Raw genomic sequence first — 12,537 nt, forward strand, 5'->3', positions numbered from 1 at the left:
AAGTGTCAAGAAGGTTGTTAATAGAAACCCTAACTTGCTAATGTGGGGGTTTCCATCTCATGAGACAATACTTCTATTGGGAATATGGACTTGCTAAACATGAGGAAACCCATGTGGGGAGCCGGACTTACAAAACCTAAGACCCCCATCTCATTTACCTTTCGATTTTAGTCATCACATAAGTTCACATTAATATATTTGGGCTAACTTTCCTTTATATAGTTGGGTTCGACATACATATATTTTTATTATATTTATGATTGAATAAACAATTTTCAAGCTCATATTTGATTAAAAACAATAATATTTGACCTACATATATTATGTAAGTTTTAGGTGAAGGGTGTTCAATTCATAGCTCTGGCCCTGTTGATGAGATCAAGTTTAAGCAATTAATTAACAATCGAAACAAATATTAGAGTACTATTAAAAAAATCTCAAAAATAATTATCGACTATTGGAGATTGCAATGTTAGTAGTTTACATTTTTTGCACACACATATTAATATATTATATGTAGATATTCTATTAATGAAATAGTCCATTGTATGATATAAGCCTTAAAAGTAATTTTTCATTCATATAAGTTTATTTTTTTAACACCCTGGTATTTCAAAGAGCAAAAATTAGATAGAACTAAACTGGAAACAGCAAAATCTAAAATAGTGCAAGTTATGATTAAGTTGTGAGTTTTGAGTCAACTTCAAACGATCATAATTTTCAGTATATGATGAGTCAGGAGGATCATCAGATATCAAATGAAAGGTCCTAGGAATCCTTTTTCCAACTCCATCGAGTTTGCTACATTTCGAGCTTGTATGAGGAAGATATGCCCATTTTAAGTTAGCTTGTCCAGTAATGAAAGTTACCCGAAATTATGATTAGAAGGAAGGACAAGATAGAATTAAGACTCTTAGGAACAACTAATCAATATAAAAAGAGTGAAACTTCCTAAGCATCTCATAGCCTCTCATTCATAAGTGTGGCGTCCTTCACACCCATGAACAAGAATCTACTCGACATGGTATTTTATGACATCAATCCTACATTATTCTCAACCTTATGCTCAGATATCATGTTTGTAACGACCTGAGAGCACCACTTAGTCGTTACCGGCGTATTCGACATTGAAGATGTGTTATTAGATCTCTTAGCATTCGTTATAGCATGTATCATAGAATAAAAATTCAGAAAATTTAAAACTTTTACTTTTGAACTTCCACCTCACTTCATACATGAAAAAAAATAGAATCTAACTTGGTCACATCATACCATCTATACAATAAAAGTTTAGAAATTGGGACTTAGCCCTTACATCAATAAGAAGTCTAGAAATAGGAAAGTACAACAATGTCTTTCAATATAACAAAAGATTTAAAAAGTTACAACATAGGGTCTTGTCCTTGGACTTGAGGAAACACCAACTTGGAGAAGCAAATCCAAGTGTCTTGAGAAATAGCCTTGAGATCTCCTCAAAGGCCCGAACCTACAATGTTTGAGAAAAGAGAATAAAATATAGACTAATACATCACACGTACTAATTATGGCTTCTATGCATTAAAATCATTCATGCATGTATAAACTGACATTTTAGTCAAAACATTCTCTTTACCAAGTAAATCCAATATGAACATAAAGTAAGCATCATAAGCCAACCCATATTGATATCATCCCAATATGTAGACAACCCTAGTAATACTTGTTCAATGCAAAGAATAGAATCCTATAACTCTATTAATGCTAAGTATCACTTTAGGCGACCCACTTCATATATACATTCCTCATATCATATCATAAGTTACGATATACATAAGGATCATACATAAGTAATAGTCAACATAGTCGTAAGAAACACTATTACAACCATCTCTTAGGATCCCACAAGTGCAATGTGTAAGAGAAGTCGCATACCTTCCCTTACACTATGTACAACCCCTTAAAGAAGCCCTGGTAAGATTTCATACATTTCCTTTATTTATTTACTTTTAGATTAGATAAAGAGGTTGCAATAATCAGTATTAGACCATGTCATCTACATGGAATCCGATGTTCTACTCGCACACCAAAAAGAGAGGGTTAGCACTTGCCTAAGGTGTAACCTTCTGTACATACCTATTTAGGTGGATCCATTAAGCTAGAGTCCTATGTGAGCACATAGTTAAGGGTCAAAAAGATTGTTACTAGAAAACCTAACTTGCTAAACGTGGGGTTTCCATCTCATGATACAACACCTATATTGGGAATCCAGACTTTCTAAACGTGAGGAAACCGTTGTGGAGAGCCAGACTTACTAAACATGAGACCCCCATCTAACTTACATGCCCTTTCGGTGGTAAGAATTTATTCCCTTTAGTAGTCATCTTTTGTCTTCACATTAGCCTTTACTAAACTCTTATGTGAACATATTTTCATAATAGGTCATAAGGTTCATAAGTGAGAACAATCCTTTCACTTTAGAAATACTAGCAAGTAAGTAAACTGTTCACTTTAAAATTACATTATAATCATGAGAACTACCTTTCAATCATATAACAGTCATACCATATCATACATACATATTTCATAGTTAATTCAAGTGTATAGGTTTAAGGATGAGGGGACCTTGTCATCAACACCACAATAACACATTAGATATAGAATCATAACTATTTAAGCAATTCATCTTTCATACTTAAGTTCAAGGAAAAACCAGCTATCATACCTTCTTGCCCTTCATTGGGAATCATGCTTCAACCACCCAACAATGTTAACCAACACATAATATAAGGTAATTCATGAAGCATAAAACAATTAACATCAATATAAGCAATTGATATATTCATTAACCTCAATCAATTCACTATATCAAATCAAAGATTTATGAAATTGGGGAAGAACATGGGTCCAAGGGAATTCCAAGTGAAAAACAACAATTACCCATCATTATACACCTAAAAAACCTTAGGTAATCATAATTGATTCACAATTTTTTTTTCAAAGAAGACCCATGTGTAGAGAAAAGCTCTAGATTTGGGGGAGTTTTTAAAACATCTTTGTAAGAACCTCTTAGGAAAGGAATATCAAGAGTGAAAGAAACTATACCTTAGTGAATATTCAGCAACAAAATTGAGTTGAATTCTTTAGGAATTGATCCTCTTCTTGGAACTCCAAAGTTCTTGAATGATGGTTTAGGAGAGAGATAGAAGCTAGAAAGAAGGAAGAGCTTTAATTTATTTTTATTTTTACTTCTAATTGAGTGTTCTATTTTTTTTATTGGGGAATGAGGGTAAAATGACTAAAAACTATATATATTAACCCTCTCAAAGTACCCAAAATGCCCCTACACTATTTGGACCTTAAAATAAAATTCCAACTTGGCTTTCCATTAAATCTCGAAATTCGTCAAGCATTAGAGGTGGGTCTGCCATGCGTAGTAGGGTCCAAATTTATTTTTCAAAGATGGTTTTTTTAAGGTAGAAGACCCGTCTTATCTCTTTAACACGGAGCTGAAATTTTCAAGATCTGGAGACAGGTGCGCGACGCGCGGCCAATGCCAAATTTCGTCTGTCAGAATTTCTTCTTCGTTTCTCATCTCTAAACCCTCACAACTTCCCCAACTCTTTCCCCAAACACTTAGGACTGTAATTACCCCTTTTTAGGTCATAACCCATTGGGGTAGGCTCTAGTTTAGGTCATAGAATTTCTGGGGGCGTTACAATATCCCCCCTTAGGATCATTCATCCACGAATGACACCTTAAACCTTTTATAGGAGAAAAGACTCAATACTAACAGCCCAACATTAAGCAATATCAAAAATGAGTCACAGCTCATAAGAGGAATTATTAACTCGTTCAACACATAATCGTAACATTAAAACATAGGAAATTCATCCACAACTCATCACATACAAAAGCTCATAATTTCATATCATACAAAGAGGAACTACCCTCTCCATTTCAACATGAGATCAATGGTGATCATTAAAGAGTTAACATGTTAATTTATAATCAAAACAACATCAAGCATTCTCAATACAACTCGTATGCGAACCATATAACACAATACATATAAGTGAAAGTCAACCATGAGGAACATAATTCATGAAAACTCAATTTAAGCAAGAAATTCTACAAGAATATGCACATATTATAAAACCATGATGAGTTCAACATTATACAAAACTTTGATTTAAGAGAAACTACTAACCTCAACTTTGACTAAGTGTAAGAGGAAAAAATTGAGGATAGCTGGACTTCATGTCGGCCTCGGCCTCCCATGTTGCACCATCAGCTATATGGTTTCTCCACAGGACTTTACGGAGGCAACCTCTTTATTCCACAATTTCTTAACTTGAAGATCTAAGATTCAATCGGAACCTCTTCATAATAAAGGTTCTCATTCACCCCTAAACAAACTGAGGGAGAATACAAACCGTGTCACCTATAAATTTCTTAAGATAAAAACATGGAACAGGGTGAACCAGATCCAATTCATTTGGACATTTCAACTCATAAGCAACTTCCCCGATTCGCTTCAAGATTTCATAAGGGCCCATATACCAGGGACTAAGTTTCCCCTTCTTATCAAACCTCATCACCCCTTTCAAGGGTGAACTCTTCAAGTAGACCCAATCAGTTATTTCAAACTCAAGGTCCCCATTTCTATTGTCGTTATATGACTTTTGCCGACTATAAGTTGTTTAACCTATATCTTATTATTCAAACTTTTTCACCCACTTCAAACCACCCAACCATAAATATACACCTCCTACAATAAATTGTTTGAAATGGTTCCATATAAATATTTGAATGGTAGCTATTGTACTAGAAAAATTCTATCAAAGGTAGGTGATCATTCCAATTACCTTTTAAGTCAATGACACACGCTTTCAACATGTCATCTAGGGTTGGGATGGTGAGATCTGCTTGACCATTCGTTTGAGGATGAAATGTGGTACTAAGTTTGACTTAAGTACCATACCCACTTTGGAAAGACTTCCAAAAGTGGGAAGTAAATTGAGCATCTCTATCCAAAATGATCGACAAAGTGGCCCATGAAACTTTACGATCTCCTTAATGTACAATCTTGCATAATCTTCAGTCGAATAAGAAACCTTGACGAGAAGAAAATTTGCTGATTTAGTCAATGTATCCACAACAACCCAAGTGGAGTCATGTTGCCTACAGGTACGAGGCAACCCTACCAAGAAGTCCATGTTGACATCTTCCCATTTCTCAGTGGGGATATCAATATCTTGTGTTAGACCTCCCAGTCCTTGATGCTCGGCCTTGACTTGTTGTCTATTTAAGCATCTAGCCACAAAGTTTGCTATGTCCCCTTTCATTTTATTACACTAATAAATCTCGCGCAAGTCACGATACATTTTGGTGGCCCAGGGTGGATGGAATATCGGGACCTATGGGCCTCTTCTAAGATTGTTTCCCTTAGGCCATCCACATCCAGTACATATAACCTTCCTTGGTACCTAAGAACCCATCTTTTCCTTGAAAGGAAGTCTTTATAGATTTATTAACAAAATGATTCCTTCAACTCCATCAATAGAGGATCAATATGTTGCTTAGATTTCACCTAAACCACTAAAGATGACTCGGAGTTATGTCGAACCATGAAACCACCCTTTAGAGAGTCTTCTAGTCGAACACCAAAACGGTACAACCTATGTACCTCTTTTAGTAACTCCTTCTTATCAACAACAACATAAGTGACACTACCCATAGACATTCAACTTAAAGCATCCGAAACCATATTAGTTTTCCCGTGGTGGTAAAGGATGATCATATCATAATACTTTAAAAGCTCTAACCACCTTCTTTGACGTAGATTTAACTTTTTTTGAGTGAAAACAAATTGGAGACTATTGTGATCGGTGAACATATCTACATGAACTCCATATAGGTAATGTCTCCAAATCAAAGCAAACAATATGTCCGCTAGCTCAAGGTCATGAGTTGGGTAGTTCTTCTCATGCACCTGGAGTTTCCTAGAGGCACATGTTATCACGTTACCATGTTGCATGAGGATACAACCCAAACCTACTCGAGAAGCGTCATAGTGAACCACAAACCCTTCAGTACCCTCCGGTAAGGTTAACACCAAAGCAGAGGTAAGTTTATCTTTCAATAATTGGAAATTCTTTTCACACGATTCTGGTCATTCAAACTTGGACTACTTTTAGTTCAAGGTCGTTAATGGAGATGCAGTAGATGAAACTACCTCAACAAACCTCCTATAGTACCCGGCCATATCCAAAAAGTTTTTGATGTCGGTAGGACTCAAAGGTCTAGCCCAACTTTTGACCGCATTTGTCTTTCTCAAATCGACCTCTACCCCTTCACTGGAGACAATGTGACCAAGAAAATAAATCGATCTCAATCAAAATTCACATTGATGAAATTTAGCAAAAAGTTGGTTATCCTTGAGGACTTGCAACACTATCCTCAAATGGTTTATATGATCATTCTCACTCTAATAGTATATCAAGATGTCGTCGATGAAGACAATCTCAAAACAAATCAAGATAATTTCAAAAACTCAATTCATAAGGTCCATGAAAGTCCCCGGGGCATTTCTAAGACCAAAGTACATTACTAAGAATTCAAAATGACCATATCTAGTTCGGAATGTCATTTTTGGAATATCAACACCTCTCACTCTAAGTTGGTGATAACCCAACCTCAAGTCCATTTTTGAAAAGTAGCTCAGTCCTTAGAGTTGGTCAAAAAAATCATCAATCCTAGGGAGTGGATACTTATTCTTTATAGTGACCTCTTTCAATTGTCGGTAGTAAATACACGTTCAAAGGGACCCATTTTTATTTTTCACAAATAGCATCGGGGAACCCCAAAGAGATAAGCTTGGTTGAATAAAACCCTTATCTAACAAATCCTTGAGTTGAGACTTTAATTCCTTCAACTCGACCAGGTCCATCCCATAAGGAGGGATTTGAAATAGGTTGAGTATCCAGCAATAAAATCAATACCAAACCTATTTCCCTTTTATGAGGAATTTTGGGCAAGTCGTCAGGAAAGACTTCCAGAATGTCCTTCACTACATGGACCGTATCTAATGGAGGAGTCTCGGACTCAAGATCCTTGACTCTCACAATATGATAGAGACATCCCTTAGAAATCAACTTACAAGCTTTAAGACATGAAATAATTCGACCTTTTGGAGTTAAGTTTCCCTCCTTCCATTCTAAAATGGGTTCATTAGGAAATTGAATCTTTACTACCCGAGTTCTACAAACAATGGAAGCAAAACAAGCATGTATCCAATCCATTCCCAAAATAACATCAAAGTCCAACATATCAAGTTCTATCAAATCAACCAATGTGACTCTATTAGGAAATGATATGGGACAACCCCTATAAACACTTTTAGCAACTACGGAATAACCCACAGGGGTAAAAACCGAAAAGGGTTCATCTTAGATATCGGGAAGCATATCAAATTTCATAGCCAATAAAGGAGTTATAAAAGACAATGTGCCACCGGGATCCAACAATGCATAAATATTAATTGAAAATACTTGCAACATATCGATAACAAGATCCAGAGAGCTCTCTTGATCACCTCGGGATTTGAGAGCATAGAAGTGATTCTCCTTAGGAGCATCGGGATTTGAGCACTTGCTTGTGATTGAACATTTTATATATATAGTTTAGAATAATTTTAAATCTGAATAAATATAATCTTTAAAAATCTGGTCTTAGTTAAATTACTTATCTTATATTTCCTTCATTGAAATATATTTGTATAGTAAGTATCCTATGTTTTTTTCACTTTGTATAAATAAATATTATAATTGTAATTTCTATTAATAAAATTATTTTTCTCATTATGCTAACTTACTTTATTATAGGACATCATTATCTTATATATTTAATTAATATTTTTTACTTTTTCGTGCGAAAAATAATACTTATGCTTTTATGAGAAATTTATTACATGAATTAAGAAAATGAAAATGAAAATATGATGATTTTGAAAAAGTAAAAAAAGTTGATAATGAAAGAATATAATAGGTATTAAAAATCAATTAGTATAATGAAAGAGTTTGATTATTGTTCAAATTTGATGAGAAGATCGATTTTGAAAACAAAGTTAAAACATGAAAATAATTCACCTAAATTTTAATTTTAAATATTCAATTAATTTAACATTAAAAATTAATCAAAACAAGGAGAATATGAGGAACAATTTTGGGAGAGAGGGAGTAGCACAAGTGCATTTCTTTCATAAAGACACCGAGAGCCACCACACTGCTGCTGCGGCGAGCGGCGTGTCATTGACAGACTTTTTGAATCCTATCTAAGTCTTAACGAATACTCGTTTCTCCGACCTCGAACCACCACTCTTTGCGCCAGTTTTGAAAGCCTTAACCAATTTCGGCTTCATGTTCTGCACACCTATTCAGGCCCTCACTATACCCTTACTCTGCAGCTACAAAGATGTTACTGTCGATGCCACTACTGGCTCTGGTGAAATGCCAGCCTTCATCTTACCTCTGGTTAAGATATATATATATATATATAAGCCTCCTTATTCTTTTCATCCATGTTAATATACTTTGTTTAGTTTTGGTTTGATTAAATTGATACGTGCAACCATTTAGAGAAGTTTTAGGTGAACTTGGATGGCTTCTATTGGAAATTAGATTGAGCTGTTTAGATTTGTTAGATAGGCAGATTTTGGGTTCAAAAGCAAGGCTATGCTGTAACATATTTATTACATACAGAGAGCAGGAACTAAGACTAATTTACTTCATAAAGAGCAGCGGATTTAGTATTCCCACAAAGAGGCCTTGTATATGAATATAATCAAGATGATGGAGAACTATAATGTTAAATATTTAGTGTCCTGTTAGGAACGATTTGTCGTGTGTGCTGACTGATATAAGCTGGAAGCAGATGCAATTGTGCTCATTTGTATTAGTTCAACACGACATTCAAAAATACCCCAAAACCCTAGATCACAACTATATAAAGAGGTCTTCATAAGATCAAAAGAGAAGAAGAAGATAAATACAAAGAAAAGTTGTGATCTTCAGTAGTGATACACAAGTCTTTCTGCATACAAATGATTCTTCATCTTCAAGTTGAGAGCTGCAAGTTTCCATATCTCTTGGATTGTGACCAAAGTTTGGCTCCGCATTCATCGTGAAGTTTCAACAAGTATTTCATTGATTCATGAACAAATAAAAACTCTTCTGTTGATGAGTATGAGGAGAAGAATCAGAGTATTACATATTTTTTCTTAGATTTCATAAAGATTGTAACACTCACACAAATCATTCAAATAGAAATATTATCGTTTGCTTGCTCTTTTCGTTTCTTGATTGCTATATTTCATGAATGAAACTTAGTCGCTTGCAAATTGACACACCCAATGGGAAAATCTTACCTCTCGTTTCTTCTCTTAAAAATCAAAGTTCAAGAACACTGAGATGACTTCCAAAAAGGTCAACTCAAAATCCGTATATGCATCTGCATCCACTTTCGAAAAAACTGTTGGATCCAAATTCTCTCTTCAAAGTTAAATAAATATTAATATGGCCACAATGAATATCAACTCTTAAAACCAATGCTTTGGAGAATGTTGACTCCACAAATGGTTTGAAAATTTCCATGGAAATTGTCGGCCAAATTAGAAGTAAAGTTGTAATGCTGGGAAAAGTAGTGCATCAAGCATCCAAGTCATCTCATGTTCTCGGTGTATCTTCTCTAATAAAAAAAAATATCCTCTTCGTATGTGCTAGAACAAGGATGCAACATCTTTGAGGTGGTAGAAAGAACTTTGGAGTTGGTCATGTGCCAAATTGTTGCTCTCCAAAATTAGGACAGACCACCGAAATCTCTTTCTTGCTAAAGTCAAAACTGCAGAGGAAGGATCACAATCTGATTCATCACAAACCACAATTTAGAGAAAAATACAGCAAGTATGATTTTTTCCATGACTGTGATTATAAAAGAAGATGCACTAATTTGGTTACTCACTGAAGCCACAACTACAAAATAAGATGCACCAAGTTGTGTCGTTCGTTGTCAAAATCGCAACTGGAAAAGAAGATGCATCATGTGTGGTTCGTTATCAAAGTTAAATTTGCAAAAGAAAATGCACTAAGTGTGATTCGTCGTTATCCAATCCACAATTGCTAAAAAACACTAAGTGTGGTTCGTCGTCAAAGCCGCAACTACAAACCCAGATGCATTGATACGCTCAAATTATATTTCCCTAAAGAAGTATAAGCGGTTGTATCAAGTAGATAACCTAATTGTTAGGTTGGGGTCGATCCCATGAGGAAAATGGTTTAGACTTAACTTTAGTCTACAATTACGTCTATTTAGTCAAGTCCTTTCCGAAAATAGTTAATTAAAGGGGGGTTGTGAAACAAAAGTGTTCAATTATTTCTAAGTAAAACAAGTAGTAAAACTAAAACTTTGGTGTTGATGAAGTGATGAGAAAAACTACGGTGTAAGTGTTCCTCGTAGGTTCATAACGCGGTAATCCTAGCTATAACAATTCTTTTCTAGTGTCTTGCATGCAAAGTGGTAAGTTAGGTATCTCTAAGTCCTTGGTCCGGCAACTAGAGAATTTCACCCCGCACCTTGGTCCGGCTACGTGTGTCTAATTTACTAAATCTTACCTTTACCTCATATTAAGCATCATATTTAATGTATGGCTAAGTTACTACTTCGCACCAATTGAAACTAGCCTATTAGATAGATTCCACTAAATCTATATTGATAATTATTTTCCTAATAACTATCCCCTTGGTCCGGCAAGTAGAAATAAGGCAAATACTAACGCGTGCACTCGTTAAAAAAGACTTCTAAATGAAAGAATTATCAATACATGCACGAATCTATTCTAGAATTGTTATTTAGCTAGTTTTACCTTGTTAATCACCCATGGTTCCCACAACCCTAGTTACGGATTTAGTTACCCATGCCTAATAATACACAATTCATGGTTGTTTCATGTATTACTTTGGCAAGTTTGAAGAAAATCCAGAAATAATACTTTAAATAGCAAAATTCACTTATGAATTGATTTCGAAAATTTGATATAATTGCCCAAGTTGCAAAGTCAATTTCCAAGAACTAAAGTATGAAAAATAATAAAAAGTCTAACCCCAAAACCGAGGTTTTTAATGCTATTTATAATAACAAAGTCCTAAATTAAAAGGAGTTCAAAATAAGAAAAGTATGTCCAGAAACGCATCTTCAATCGACGACTCCACTAACCGTTCGTCGATGGAATGACGGACCGTCGACTGCCTTTGTCGGTCCATACTTAGCATCTTCTTTAGCCTTCATCCTTGCATCTTCTCTGATCCAATCGACAGACTAACATCACGGTCCGTCGATACACTTACGGTCTGTCGATGCCTTTGTCGTTCCATACTTAGTTATTTCTTCAACACCGGGTACTGGGAGTAATCTCTTATCTGATCGACGGTTTGCCAGGACGATCCGTCAATCATTTGATAGACCGTCAATCCTTCCGTAGCCCCACACTTGGTCAGAATTCCCCGAGTTGCTTTAAGATGCTTGGACCTCCAGTCGATGATCACCACCTACGGACTGTCGATGGGACGATGGGCCGTTGATGGCTTCGTGGGTCACCTCTTTTGCACAATCTTCTGCATTTCCGTTTTGGACAACTTTTCTGCAAAATACAGATAAAAACACATTATAATTACTACAAAAAGGTCCTAGACACACACTAAACATAAGGAAAAAGCATTGAAAGTACCGTGAAACCACGGTACATCATGCACAAAGTGGTTACTCGCCAATTATGAACTACCCCTAACATTTTTAGTCTGATATTGAGACTGTTTGCGGTGCATCATAAACCTACTAAAAAAAGAAAGAGGTGATGTGCTTAATAGTGCCAATAACAGGAATCTTCCAATTGGCATGATAAAAATTGTGACATACGTTCTCGCACTCAACATGATGAATATGGACCTATTAATTAAAAAATTTTGTGTAGTCTATCCATATAGATGATGACAAAAGTCCCAATTGCTACAGGCTTCAATATGCAGTTATTTGGCGAAGATGTCACTAATTTTAAAAAACTTAATTTTGGTCAATCCATAAAGACTTAGTCCTTGATTTTTTTATATGTTTTAGATTTAAAAGTCTATTTTCTATAGAATCAATTCGCTCTCCACATAGACTCTCCTATGCCAAAATACGGAAGGACAACTTCAAAAATCAGTTCTCGTCAATACATGAGGGTTTTCACCTTTATTTTTGTATATGTTGTAGATTTTGAAGTCTAGTTACTATAAAATCATTTCGCTTGCCATTGTGATGTTCCTACACCAAAATACAAACGATTTGGTGAGACTGCATAGAGCTGTGAAAAAAAGAGACAAATGTTATAGCAAACTTCAAACTAAATCATGATTTCAATGTTACTACAACAAGATATGAATTTTTTATAAAGGTGTGTTGAGCTGAAATAAAGTGATATATATATATATATGTATGTATGTATATATATATATATATATATATATA

This window comes from Solanum pennellii, chromosome 6 (assembly GCF_001406875.1).
Source record: "Solanum pennellii chromosome 6, SPENNV200".
Classification (NCBI taxonomy): Eukaryota; Viridiplantae; Streptophyta; class Magnoliopsida; order Solanales; family Solanaceae; genus Solanum; species Solanum pennellii.